General features: G+C 40.9%; 1 long non-coding RNA gene across 1 annotated transcript in view; it reads right to left on the reverse strand.

Moving 5' to 3' along the window:
• The window catches only part of LOC309487064, a 419,730-nt gene extending 408,098 nt beyond the window's left edge, over positions 1-11,632 (reverse strand). The window contains exon 1 of the long non-coding RNA XR_014201750.1: positions 11,128-11,632. This is a non-coding gene — a long non-coding RNA (uncharacterized lncRNA). The remainder of the gene's footprint in view (positions 1-11,127) is intronic.
• Between the last annotated feature and the right edge of the window lie 2,423 nt (positions 11,633-14,055).

Consider the following 14,055-nt stretch of genomic DNA (forward strand, 5'->3'; position numbering starts at 1 on the left):
CTGCACGGGGCTCCTACTAAGACAGAATGGATACTGCAGACAAGTATACAGTTCACATGCGCTGAGAGGAACGAACACGTCTCACAATGCAGATGAGTTGCAGGGATACAGCAGACTCGAAGTCGACGGGCTGAACGGGGCTCCTTCTGACACAGACAGAGTGGATATTTCAGACAGAGCGTGCCAGCCTCACGGTCGTGACAGAGGGACAGCCACTTCTCCCAACACAGATGACTATAAGGATGCAGCAGACTCGAAGTCGACGGGCTGAACGGGGCTCCTACTGAGACAGACAGAATAGATGCTGCAGACAAGCATACAGTTCACATGCGCTGAAAGGAACGAACACTTCTCACAATGCAGATGAGTTGCAGGGATACAGCAGACTCGAAGTCGACGGGCTGAACGGGGCTCCTACTGAGACAGACAGTGAACATTGCAACAGGGCATCTCCTCTCCTATTAGCGCAAACAGAGGGGTTAATTCAAATCCCAGATGATAATTCTTCAGCATCCAAACAGTTAGAACAGATCAATGTCACAGAACTCTCACTATTGGCAGTAGACCAGCATAACACAGGGAGAGTGCACGGCAAAAGGGGAATGTATCTTCCACACACACGGCAATTCCACTTCAAGCATATAATATGGGGGAAACGTCAATCCTAGGCACTGCAAACTCACTTCACAAAGTGCAATTTAAAGCCAACACTCACCCTTGGGTCTCTGCGCGAGGGGGCCGTGATCATCAATACTGCTGAGGATGTTTTGGGATGTTTTTCTTCACATATACAGGCAGAGTTCACATCACCATTTTTAATGGAGGGAGAGATAAGAGATCGGTAATGAATCAATACAATCCACTCAGTGATATTTATGATCGTGATCCAAACACTCCAAGCCACATCCAATTCAGTGTCAAATACATGCAATTACGAGACTCAGTTCTCAGTTACTTAGCTCTTCTCCAATGCAAACGGGGTATTTCACTCTCCCTCTGTTGTCCTCAAGTCCCTCATCAAGCCAACACTCTCCTCTTCATTCACCAATACTCCAATAACTGCAACCGCCCAATAAAACGACTTCTCACGGGGGAGAAAGACCACCCCAACCTTCTCTCTCTCCTGCTTTTTATCCTCTCAAATGCTGACTGGCTTCTTCCAAACTCTCCGAATAAATTCCCCACACCTGCTGCCAATCTGTTAGGGTCGTCATGACAACAGACGCACACACAGGCCTGGGGACGGAGTTTCACTCATAAGTGTCCCACCGGAAACACCGCTTCAGCGGAAATAAGTTCCATATGCTTTGTCACATCGTGACAGGAGCAAGTTGATAGATTAAACTTTTGCCGTATCCAGTCGGCAAAACTCCGAACACATTTTCCTTTTTTTAGAATGACTTAAGTGCCGTTCTTTATTCTTTTCTCAAAGAAAAACTTGACTCCAAGTCCTCCAGAGTCGCGGCCAAAGCCGATTCGAAAGGCCGCTGTTCGCCAGCAGCAGCTCTTCTTTGTTTTCAAGTAGCAGGGAATTCACGCGGAACTGTCACAACTTTGCCGTCATTATGTTAAGCCTACCCACCGACTCTATACACGATGTGATTGGCCTGAACAGAGTTTGGTTTTTCCAGCTCACAAGCCAACGGAGAGTTGCTAGATGACACTGGCTGCAAAATAAAATTTGCTGCCACTAGGGTGCGTCTAGATTTCTAGGCTAGTTCTGTTCCAATGAATTTCCAAATGGAACATCCATTTAATGTATGTTATGAACATAACTTATGGGATTTTTCAAAGTATAGGCTACTTAAATACTTTAGCCGCAAATTTCCTCACTGAACGAAGACAGAGCGTTGTCTCTGATATCATTTAGCGAGGAGTGGAACGCGGAGTGGGAAATGGTGAACCTGGAGCGGAGTGATTTTTGAACACTTACACAGAGGGGAAATACATACTTTGACTTAAACTACAAATGTTACCACTGTGCAGCTTCATTTGTTAAAGGGACAGTTCACTTTGAAATTAAATTTTGGTATGTTTTAGCTTACCTCAAGGGCATCCAAGATGTAGGTGTCTTTGTTTCCGCAGTAGTTTCAATTTTGATATTTTTAGGTCAAACCGTTCTTGTCTGTCAGTCATATAATGCAGGTCTATGGTCACCACCTCAAAGAGCATGCACAGAGAAGTCCAAATTAAACAATTCCCCATCGTAAGTACACATTGAATGGCCTGAGACACGAAACGAGCGGTTTGTGTGAGAAAACGAACAGTATTTATATTGTTTTTACCTCTCGCTGTGTCTGCTGGGAAATCAAAACTTGCTGGACGGAAAGAGAAAACATGGGTGCTCTACAGGGAGAGTTCTCACTGCGTCCGCTGGGAGACCAATGCTCGCTGGACGGGGAAAGAGGAAACATAGATGCATGCTACGTCTGCTGGGAGACCAATGCTCGCTAGACAGAGAAAAAGGAAATATATATGCATGCTACGTCCGCTGGGAGACCAATGCTCGCTGGATGGGAAAAGAGGAAAAATGCACGCTACGTCTGCTGGGACATCAAAACTCGCTGGACGGAAAGAGAAAACATGGGTGCTCTACAGGGAGAGTTCTCACTGCGTCCGCTGGGAGACCAATGCTCAATGGACAGAGAAAGACGAAACATAGACGCATGCAATGTCCGCTGGGAGACCAATGCTCGCTGGACAGAGAAAGAGGAAACATAGATGCATGCAATGTCGGCTGGGAGACCAATGCTCGCTGGACAGAGAAAGAGGAAACATAGATGAATGCAATGTCCGCTGGGAGACCAATGCTCGCTGGACAGAGAAAGAGGAAACATAGATGCATACAATGTCCGCTGGGAGACCAATGCTCGCTGGACAGAGAAAGAGGAAACATAGATGCATGCAATGTCCGCTGGGAGACCAATGCTCGCTGGACAGAGAAAGACGAAACATAGATGCATGCAATGTCCGCTGGGAGACCAATGCTCGCTGGACAGACAAAGAGGAAACATAGATGCATGCAATGTCCGCTGGGAGACCAATGCTCGCTGGACAGAGAAAGAGGAAACATAGATGCATGCTACATCCGCTGGGAGACCAATGCTCGCTGGACAGAGAAAGAGGAAACATAGATGCATGCAATGTCCGCTGGGAGACCAATGCTCGCTGGACAGAGAAAGAGGAATGATAGATGCATGCTACGTCCGCTGGGAAACCAATGTTTGCAGGACGGCGAAAGAGGAAACAGATGCATGCAACGTCCGCTGGGAGACCAATGCTCGCTGGACAGAGAAAGAGGAATGATAGATGCATGCTACGTCCGCTGGGAAACCAATGTTTGCAGGACGGCGAAAGAGGAAACAGATGCATGCAACGTCCGCTGGGAGACCAATGCTCGCTGGACAGAGAAAGAGGAATGATAGATGCATGCTACGTCCGCTGGGAGACCAATGCTCGCTGGACAGAGAAAGAGGAAACATAGATGCATGCTACGTCTGCTGGGAGACCAATGGCCAATTTAAACCGGTGAGTTACGGGAATATTAATTCTGAATAGTGAGGTACTGGAGAGGAGACATCACTGCTGCGGCAGTGGAGAAAATAGCCAGAATAACACAGCTGCTGCGGGAGCAGAGGAGACATCACTGCTGCGGTAGTGGAGAAACTTACCTAGAGAAACAGTTCCTGCGGGAGCAGAGGAGACAATCACTGCTGTGGCAGTGGAGAAAATTAGACAGAGAAACGGAGCTCCTGTGGGAGCAGAGGAGACATCACTGCTGCGGCAGTGGAGAAAATAGCCAGAGTAAGATAGCTGCTGCGGGAGACGCAGAGACGGAGCCTCACGCTAGGTGCTGCTGAAGGAGCTGTAGGCCACTGGTAGGGAAAAGAGTTTAGAGGCAGCGGGAGGAAAATGAAGTGTTATCTGTGTCTGCGTCGTTAGCGGAGGCATCCTTATGCTATAGGGTCTGCAGGCCACGGACAATGGGGAGAGTTAGAGACGGCGGGATGAAATGGCTGAGCTTGCCCCATTAGCTGAGGCAACCTCACACTAAGGGGAAGGCATTCGTTGAGAGGAGCGGACATTGTTGTATGGGAAGCAGTGCCTGGAAAATCCACGGTGTGTGGCTGAGAGACGGGAGGAGGAGAGTGGGGCCTGGCAGGCCGATGCTCGTCTTCTTGCGCGTTAATCAAATACGCATGGAAGAATAGGTGAGAGATGAAATCCTTGCAGGATTATGCGCATCTGAAGTTAAAGTGGCCGAGTAAAGATAGCAGTTCGCGTTTAGAACAGTTTAGACTGTCTGGGAAGGTGGACGAGATCAGAAATATCCTATTGATTTTCTTTGTGTAGTGAGGCCTGGAAATCAACTGTTTCCAAGTTAATGCCCAGAATTCAAAGGACGAAGCTGAACCCATGGTTTTAACCTGTGCAATTGGAATCTCGAGCTCAGCAGAAACTGAGCGGGGCTGTGAGATCGATTATTAAACGTTTGAAAATGTTCTTATTTTCTCAGTTTTTTTCATCGGTTTCTCGAAGTGATAACATGCGCTTACATGATGAGAAGACTGAAACGTTTTAGAACCTGCGTATATTCACCTCTGACACATCGGTTTGATACTGTAATCATTGTTTGATGTTGGATGATCATCAAACAGCAAAGTACAGTCTGATTTAGATGATTGTTTGTTCTTTTATCTGTTGCTGGTTTGAGTGGCAACCGTGTATTCATTTTAGTGAAGTTCAAAAGAGACAACTTATGGTAAAAGTTTGTCTTTGCATAAATTTGTGCACCTTGAATTTATTTTTCTGAATCAGAAAAACCAAAAGTGAAGCTGTGGGTTTAAATTACTTCAAAAATAAAAAATACATCTATGCTATAACTTTCAGTTTCTAAGTGATTTTTGTAGATCAATTGCAGGACGGCTTAACGATAGGTTCTTAATGATTCTGTGTACAGTCTGCACATAATGTGCAACCTACTGTTTACGTGTGAGCTTAAGCCACAAGGAAACATCGCGTTAATGACGGCAAATCATTTGTACAGAAACGATTTAAAACGTGTATTCCCCGATCAAAATGAGTATCCAGATGACATAACTGGCTCGTGATTCAACAACTTAAGCGATGCGAAGTTCAACCAGGGACGGAAAATGAGAAGGTTTTGAGCTGACCACTCACGGAGTTGACCCGGCAGACGCTGAGAGTGGACTGGCCGCGACTGAATCTGCAGCGCGGCTTACTTAGGGCCTGCTGTGGCGGCCTGATGCTGGAGGAAGGCCCCTTCCTTCGCATGAAGAGGGCAGCATTGACTTATTGTCCATTTCTCTATGGCAGGAATTATTGAATGGTCCGGATTAGAGAAATACGCGGAAGGAGATTGCGGATGTTTCGCAATCCCGAGGACACGTTTGTTTGGCCTGACGCCCGCGAGATAACACCAGAGGATTGCGGCAAAGATTCCTGATTCTGAAGGATGAAAGATTCTTCTTTGGACGGGAAGAGCTCAATTCGGACATGTTAGAAAGGTGCTGCGGGGCCAAATGCTCTTAAACTGTCAACGAACGGAGGTAAGTTTGCTGTATACACCTCTTAACTCGTTGATTGGGTTGATTAACTGAGTGTGCTCCACTCGTGTTTAATTAGGTTTGATTATCTGAATGTGCTTCACAGGTGTTTAATTAGGTTTAATTATCTGAATGCGCTCCTCCCGAACTTTGTTAAATAAAACATCAATAAAAAGAATAATCAAACATTCGCTATCAAATATTCGGATATCAAATTCCGTCATGTAAATAACGCATTTAAAGGGAATGGGAGATGAGACTCTTGATTGGTTTATTGCATGTAAAGCCCAAAAACACACCCATTACTCATTAAGGGAATAGGGACAACCCTTTTAGACCATGCCGACCATTTTTCCCGTCGTTAAACTAGCAAAGGGGGAATTCGGACACGCCCTAAGTGCACTTGTGCCATGTAAGTATAAGTGTGTGATTAATCGTGCTAAAAAAAAATCAGTTTTCTATCTATTGATATAAACATGTTCTAAAATATTTTATCTATTGACAGCCCTATATTTCATTCCGATCCATTATCAAGATGCAAAATCAAGGACAGTCACACATTCACAGAGGACTCAGCTGTGTTCTGTTTTGAGGTCAAGCAGTCTCTGGTGGCCTAGCCTGATGCCTGAGGTGGCTTTCCTGCCACTTCTAATCAATGCAAACTTCATTTCCTTTTCAGAACTTCAAAAATCTGTGGAATTGAGAACACGATATGTCTGCTGTCAATAATCTGACAACATTTGTTCTGACGAAAAAAGTGACTGTTGTCAGTAAGCTTTTTTACCTCTTTCAATGGAACTATTTTATTTTCAGTGCTACATCTGTAATATGTGCTGACACTCTCAGCATGCTGATGCTTTTTTCTATTTAGAGAAAGTGGACCATATTTAATTTAGGAAAACACACATCTGTCACAGAGGTGTGTGACAGATTTTGAAAGTGTAATGGATTCAGTATTGCGCTGGAAACCTTCCTTTGAGATTTTGGTCCATGATGATTTGTTAGCTTGCTCTATACTCTGTAGTTGCAGTAGTTTGACATGTTCATGCTGTGAGGTGCTGTCTTGGTTTGAAACCTATGCATAGGGTGCTGGGGTAAACTAAAGTTGCTGTGGAATGAGCTTTAGAGCAACACTTATTATAAGTGTACGTGTACCGTAGTGATTCAGGATTAGATAAAAACACGGTTTGGAAAATGGATTCATGATGTACTCGCTTATTATACATTTTGTACATTTTGAACACAAAAACGTTAGGTAAACTAACGAATAGTAAAGTTGACAATTTTGTTTTCTGAATTTTAATAATCAGATGCATTTTTAGAAATGTTCAAAATACCAAATATTTTGATTGGATGCCTAGTTTTTGAAATCAGCAACAAAAATATCGTAGTGTATAATGGATTATGAGCATGCACACTGAAAAATCAAATGCATGACTTATAAATGTAAAAATGTAAAGTAATTATAAAAATAATATAAATGTAACTATAACTGTTCTTAAAATGCAGAATAGGTCTTAATGAATCTTTATAAATACATTTGTAGAATAGTAATACTTACTTATACATTTATAAATGTTATAATTCATTATAAGCATGGACTTCATAGAAAGTGTTACCCCAGCTTTATTTTGAATAATTATCATGATAATAATATTCACTGCATCATTCAAACATGTGATAGTCTGCTTTGATACAATCTGTATTGTGAAAAGCGCTATACAAATATACTTGACTTGACTTGATAGTCAAAGAATACAGAAGCTTGACAGAAACCTTGAAACAGAGATCACTCAAGGCCTGCCTGGCTGGAGTGAGATTTTGATGAGATTAGCTTAATCTATGACACACCCCAAAGGTTTTAAGCATCTAACAATTCGGTTTTTTTAATCTTGTCTCAAGAATGCAAATTACCCAAATTATTCAGCCTAATGTTGCACTAGATGCATTTTTTTTTGTGTGTGTGAAAATGTCCCTATTAGCTTATTAATATTACTAGCCAGTCAGATTTCTTGCTAATCTGTTAAAAACCAAAAACGCTTAAACATTTATTTTTGTATGATCTACATTGTGGGACAAAAAGGTTCTCCCTTCTTTCCTTGCAGCAGCTCAAATTCTATTCACTGTATTCATACACATTTTTTCAGATGTATCCTCACTCATGCAGCAGCAGCGTTGCAGATCTAGTCCCCTAAGACTAAGCCTATGTACATTCCATGCTTATTATCAATAAATACTGTTTAAATCTATTCCAAGAATTGTTATGGTTAAACTATGAATATAAGTGCGTGAGAGTTTTAATTACATGTTTTAATTAAATCCCTGCATGAAAATGATCTGTAGGTTGCACCAACAATCATAACAAGTTGCTCAGACCACTCACCCTCCATTATGCCTGGTTGAACAACAGTGAGACCTCTTGTACACTTCTGGCAGCTTTAAATATTGAGTTGCAACCACACAGTTTATGGTTTATCAATGTGAGTTAACACACTGTGAACTGAATATGTGGGCCAATGTCTTATTTTGGTTACACACCATTATTTGGCTCATCATTTTATATAACCTCTCATGCATTGTGACAAGAGGGTGAAAACAAAAACAACATCGGTTTAGAAAACGCATTAACCTCAGGAACGCTGGGCTTTGGAATGGAAGGCACCTGAAGATGATTTTGACACTGAGCCCTGCGGTGAGGTTGAACTGCAATGCATAGTACACCTTCTTTCAGATGGGTAGCGTGTACTTTGTTATTTTGCCTCTGGGAGAAACACATTTTAGTGTCAGTCTTTTCAATGTTCACTGCAAGCTGAAGTTATGGAAATCTATTTCTAATTTCCGGCTTAAGTGATGTTAATATTTGCCCATGTAGGCAGGTTAATAACTGCATCAGCCACTTTTGCAGCACACAGGCCTCTTCACTGATACACTCGGCACACTCATTACCCCCTGTTTCACGCTTGAACGCTCTGTTTTTAAATCGAAGACAATGTTCAGTTCTTTGGACAGTGCAGTGGCATTCCAAGAATCTGTCCTTCAGACCTGCATAAAATACAGAATATTGTAACAGGCTTCAGGCCCCTGAGGGGCATTTTTATTTGAACCACCTGCTTTATTGACCTTAAAAAGCCTTATGACAAATAACTTTACAGTGGATGAGCTGCCCCGCAACTTACTCATTTCTTATAACCCATTCCATTTCAAATCATATTCTTCAATCCTGACCAACCAATAGAAACCAAACCAATAGAAAATTACAGAACATTATGCCAGTGTTGGACAAGCATCTCCAAATAAACCTCATACCATGGATTCAGCTTACAAATGTGACCTCAACATGTTCTGTAAGGTAAGGTGCATTACTGACCTTAATGGGGGACTGTGGCAGGTCAGTAAGTTTCGATTCTACTTATGGAAGGTGTACTTGTGGTGTGTTGTGTAGGGAGAGCAAAGTCCTCTCTATGGGCCAGATTTACTAACACAAAACCTCTTTTGGTGTTAAAAAACTACTGTCAGGATTTACAAAAAATTTGTGCTGAAAAGGCGTGGAAATAGTTATTTTTGCGGCTGACATTATTGCATATGCATATGAGTTTCCCTTTCAGAGGCAAAATTTATGGGAGGAGAGTATTTAACGGAATCATGCAAGGTGATTTACTAAGGTTTGTACAAGTCAGTATACTGGCATTTGCGGCATTATATAACGCCCAAAAAAGCATGCCTTAAACCAGACGCTAATTCGCACTGCTCTTGGTAGATTGCGTTAGTCATTATCGAAATTTTGTGTCCAGCTGTGTGTATGTTATTTAATTTGCATGTCGGCAGTAGATCATGTGCAGAACTTTCCACTCCCATCAAGGTTTTTTTTTTTGGGGGGGGGGGGATTATGCTATCACGCTAATTTGCTCTGTTTAATAAATCTGGCCCTAAGAGTAGTGATGTTTTGAAAGTCAATGTTCTCTGGCGTGAGCAGTGATGGAGGGGGCTCTGCAATAGGAAGGATATGGCATTGGTTCCTCCTGTATGTTCTCCCATTGCATTAGATGGTGCATGTGCAAGGCCCCTTGTTCACCTCTTTTGCAGGCTACAGTTGGCGACTTGAGGTGTCTTAGTATCGCTTTTGGGCAATCCTCTCATTAAGGAACCCTGCTGTGACTTGCTGGGCATGTTATAGGCATTCCGCAGGGGAGTCCCGCATTGGGTGTTCAACGACGCAATGCGAGTGAACCGTATCGATAGGGAACATACTCGGTTACTAACGTAACCTCGGTTCCCTGAGATAACGGGAATGAGTATTGTGTAGCTGGCCATGCTACCACGCTTCCAGACGAAAGATTCTGGAGGTCTATGGCGAGATTTGCCCATTTATACAGACGGGTAGCCCTGTCCATTTAGGTGGGATTCAGCGCCACAGGTTCGTGCGGTTTCACTGCGTGATTCAATCAGGCTTAAGTATTTTGGAGAAAAAAAAGGAGTTTCCCCATAGCATCTCTACAACGTAATACTCATTCCCGTTATCTCAGGGAACCAAGGTTACGTTAGTAACTGAGTACTTTTTCATTTCAGTTCAATCTTAGCAAAAAATATTTTTATTTTTGGTTCCAGAGCGAAATAAGGAAGGAATAGCATTTGCTTTAATTAATTATAACAACAACAAAAAAAGTAAAAATTATACAATTATAATCTCTGCTAATAAGGTGTCTGCAGATTTAAACAAGTAAAATGTTATACTTTTTAAGACGTTTTTAATTAGCCTGGATGACAGCCGAACTTAGTCCCGCCCACAAAATGTTAAGGTCGGGAAGTTCGGTCTGGACTTGATCCGTTGTGGAGCTATTATGCCCGAACAAAAGCTGTTCGGACCAATCAAATTGTCAGGGCGGGCTTTATACGATGATGGACAGATGATCAACAGTAACGTAATCATCCATGTCACCATAGAGCGCTTGGGTTGAATTCGTTTACAACAAAGATGACTGCCGTTGGAGAATTGAGATTTCACGAGTTCACACTTACAAATAAGTCAGATAGAATAAATGCATATTTGGCGTGCTGTCCGAGGAGAGGGCTCCGGGCTCGATATTCGGCCCGAACCCAAAGTAGGCTACTCCCTCCGTAAGAGTGAGTGGAGGGATGCTGAAAACTGTCAAGGAATGTTAGGTGAGTTGACAGAGTGAATAAATATATGCTTCCTTTCATGCTGATAGTGTAGACCTGGTAATTGTTTGATGACAAGTTGATTGGATTGATTTGTACATGCTCCTCTCGAACTTTGTTTATAAAACATCATGTGTTGATTCCGCCATCGTGTCTGTTATAGAAGATATCGACAGCGCATTAATTTTAAAAGAGGAACAGAGAACCGCGATCAAGGCATTGATGAAAAACATACGTCACTTACTCCGTTGCTCTGATTGGTTGTAGGTCTATCCAATTGAGTGTAGAGGCATTTTCTTTCCTCGTTCGGTTGAAACACGCCCCATAATCACAGCCCAATGGAGCAGTGAGTCTGATAGACTCACATTCTGACTAGAATCTGAGTATGACGACGTCAGGCTACTTTTTAATTACCCTGGTAAACCAGAGTTCTCGCGAGAGCACAAGTTGAATTTGCTCAGCGAGTTACTCTGGTGTCGAGCAATGGAGCTCATTAAATATGCCCCTCGATCTGAGCTGCACCAATCACATCGGGTTATCTGATATAGGCGGGCCAGAGGCGAGCTAAACAGATGACGACAGCGTGTGACGTCGAAGTCATCAGTAAACATTGCAAGATGGCTATGGATGAACACCAGTTGTTTGAAACGGCTTTGGCCGCTACAATGAACGAGTTAGACTTGGCTTTTTCCCAAAAGAGGAGTTTTGCCGACCGGAAGAGTCTAATCTACCAGTTAGCTCCGCTGGTAGCTAAGCGTATGGGGTTTATTGTTGTGATTGGTCGTAGTGTTATCCAATTGCGTGCTGTGAGATTTTCAAATGCATGCTTGGTGCCGCCCCTCGAGCTGGTTGATTTTCATTGACCGACACCAGACCATTAATCTTTTAGATTTAGGTCTGGATTTCCAGGCTACTTTTTAATAGCACACTGTATGAAATTTAAGACCAAACCTGTGATGGAAATACACATTAAATTACATACATATATGTAATATTTAATGTGTTTAATGTAAAAAGAAAACAAAATATCATCGCTGTCATAAATACTATATTATTTCTAAATACGTTATTATTACGTACAGACAATATCCCATTTAAAAAATCCCCACAAGCTGAAGGCTTGTTCGACTTGAAGCAGGCTATTTGTCTGGTTAGGCAAGTCAAATTCTCTTTCACTTGCCCTTTCAAAAAAATCCACTTGTCCTGGACAAGCGTTTATGTCGAGCCCTACACTCTGCGTGTGTGATTCCACCGCCTTGATGCCCCTTGTATTCTACAGAGTTTAAAACATCTTTGATAAATGGCCTAAACATTTCCGGGCACCACCAACTAATCGTTCTCGAGCCATTTTTTTCAGTAAACTTGCATTTATCCATTTTAAACTAGCTAGGAGGCTGGTCAGCTAGTTGTAGTTTGACCTGTTTTTTGTTTGTTTTGTTTTTGCAAGTAAAAAAACTGTGTAGTTTGACTTGTATTCTACCTCAGTTCTCTCTGATGACGCAGTTACTACCGCAGAAAAAAAAAAAAACTTTGGTCTGTCCAATGATTTTTAAACAGACATTGGGTCCGTCAGACTAGATACATTTTAGCGGTAATGTGACCAAAAATATTGTAATACTTTAATACATTTTTGAATTGCTAATAATCTTTGAAAATAACAAAAATCAATCACTGCTGATTGTTGTTGTTTTTTTTTTGTTTTGTTTTTTTTCAGAGACAGATGCAATTGTAACCTAAACATTATTTGTGTAGCTATTTAACATTTTTAAATGGTCGACAGCAACAGAGCCGTCAACACAAGAGAGCGGGTGGCGTGCCTTCAGTTGCGTGTAACGAATCTAGCTCAAATGATATAGGGAATCCATAATGATGAATCAGTGTTATGATTCATTTACTTCGCATTACAGAGTTAATAAAATTATTGAAGCTGAAAAATCGATCAATTGTATATATCAATAACCCATCACAATGAATTATAATTTAATCATTAATATATAACGGTCCATTCTTCAGATCAATTTAATGTAATTATCAAACAGTCGTTTGTCCAGCAAACGGCCGTAAGATTAACCCATCAATTTCTCAACAAAAATTATCTCTTTCTTATAATTCGAAGAAGGCTATTTTTTCTGGCCCCGAAAATCACCTTCCTGTTCTTATGAAATTTAGGTTACTGAAATAATAACAAATTGTAAAGCTTTTGTAGCGTTAGATTGTAACGCTTCAGTGACTTTGAAATGCTGAGCAAATAGAAGCAATAAGGGATATATTGTGGTAACACTTTATAATAACGTTCAGTTGTGAGTCATTTATAAGTGGTTTGTTAATGATGAACTAATCATTTACAGAACATTCATAAATGAGTAGCAAGTGATATACTAACATTTTATGTATGTTTTGTAAATTCATTTATAAGTCATTTACAATTGATTAGTATATGATTAACTAATCATTTACAAAACATGAATATGCGTTTCATAAATGTTTAATAAATAATGTGTGTTTTTTTTTGTAGCAATTAGAGGGTGCAGAAAGTGTTGTAAATGCCTTGAATACACGTACAGATAATTTGTAGGTAAGTGTAACATATTTACAAGTGATGAATAGTTTACACTTTAGATTAGGGGATGCAGAAAGTGTTGTAAATGATTTTAACACTTTCTGCATCCCCTAATCTAAAGTGTAAACTATTCATCACTTGTAAATGTGTTACATATACATTCGTAGATAACATTCATAGACCTTATGCCTTTTTGATTCTTGAAGTGGTAATCTACAAATGATGTGTAACACATTTACAAGTGATGACTAGTTTACACTTTAGATTAGGGGATGCAGAAAGTGTTGTAAATGATTTATTCATGCGTTTACACATCTATAACAGGTTTTGAACACTGTAGTGTGTGCTGCAGTGCTGACTGGTGAGGGTATAGACAGCTGTCTTCTCTGAAACACATGGAGTCTTTAACCACTGTGCACCTGATGTGAGCAAAACATACAAAAAAAATCATCATTTATTAAACATTTATGAAACGCATAGTCATGTTTTGTAAATGATTAGTTAATCATTAACTAATCAATTGTAAATTACTTATAACTGAATCTACAAAACATACATAAAATAATGAACATATCACTAATTAATCATTTATGAATGCATAGTCATGTTTTGTAAATGATTAGTTAATCATTAACTAATCAATTGTAAATGACTTGTAACACAGCTTACAAAACATACATAAAATGTTAGTATATCACTTGCTAATCATTTATGAATGTTTTGTAAATGATTAGTTCATCATTAACTAACCACTTATAAATGACTTACAAC

Source organism: Leuciscus leuciscus (genome assembly GCF_965113295.1).
Source record: "Leuciscus leuciscus genome assembly, chromosome: 22".
NCBI classification, from domain to species: Eukaryota; Metazoa; Chordata; class Actinopteri; order Cypriniformes; family Leuciscidae; genus Leuciscus; species Leuciscus leuciscus.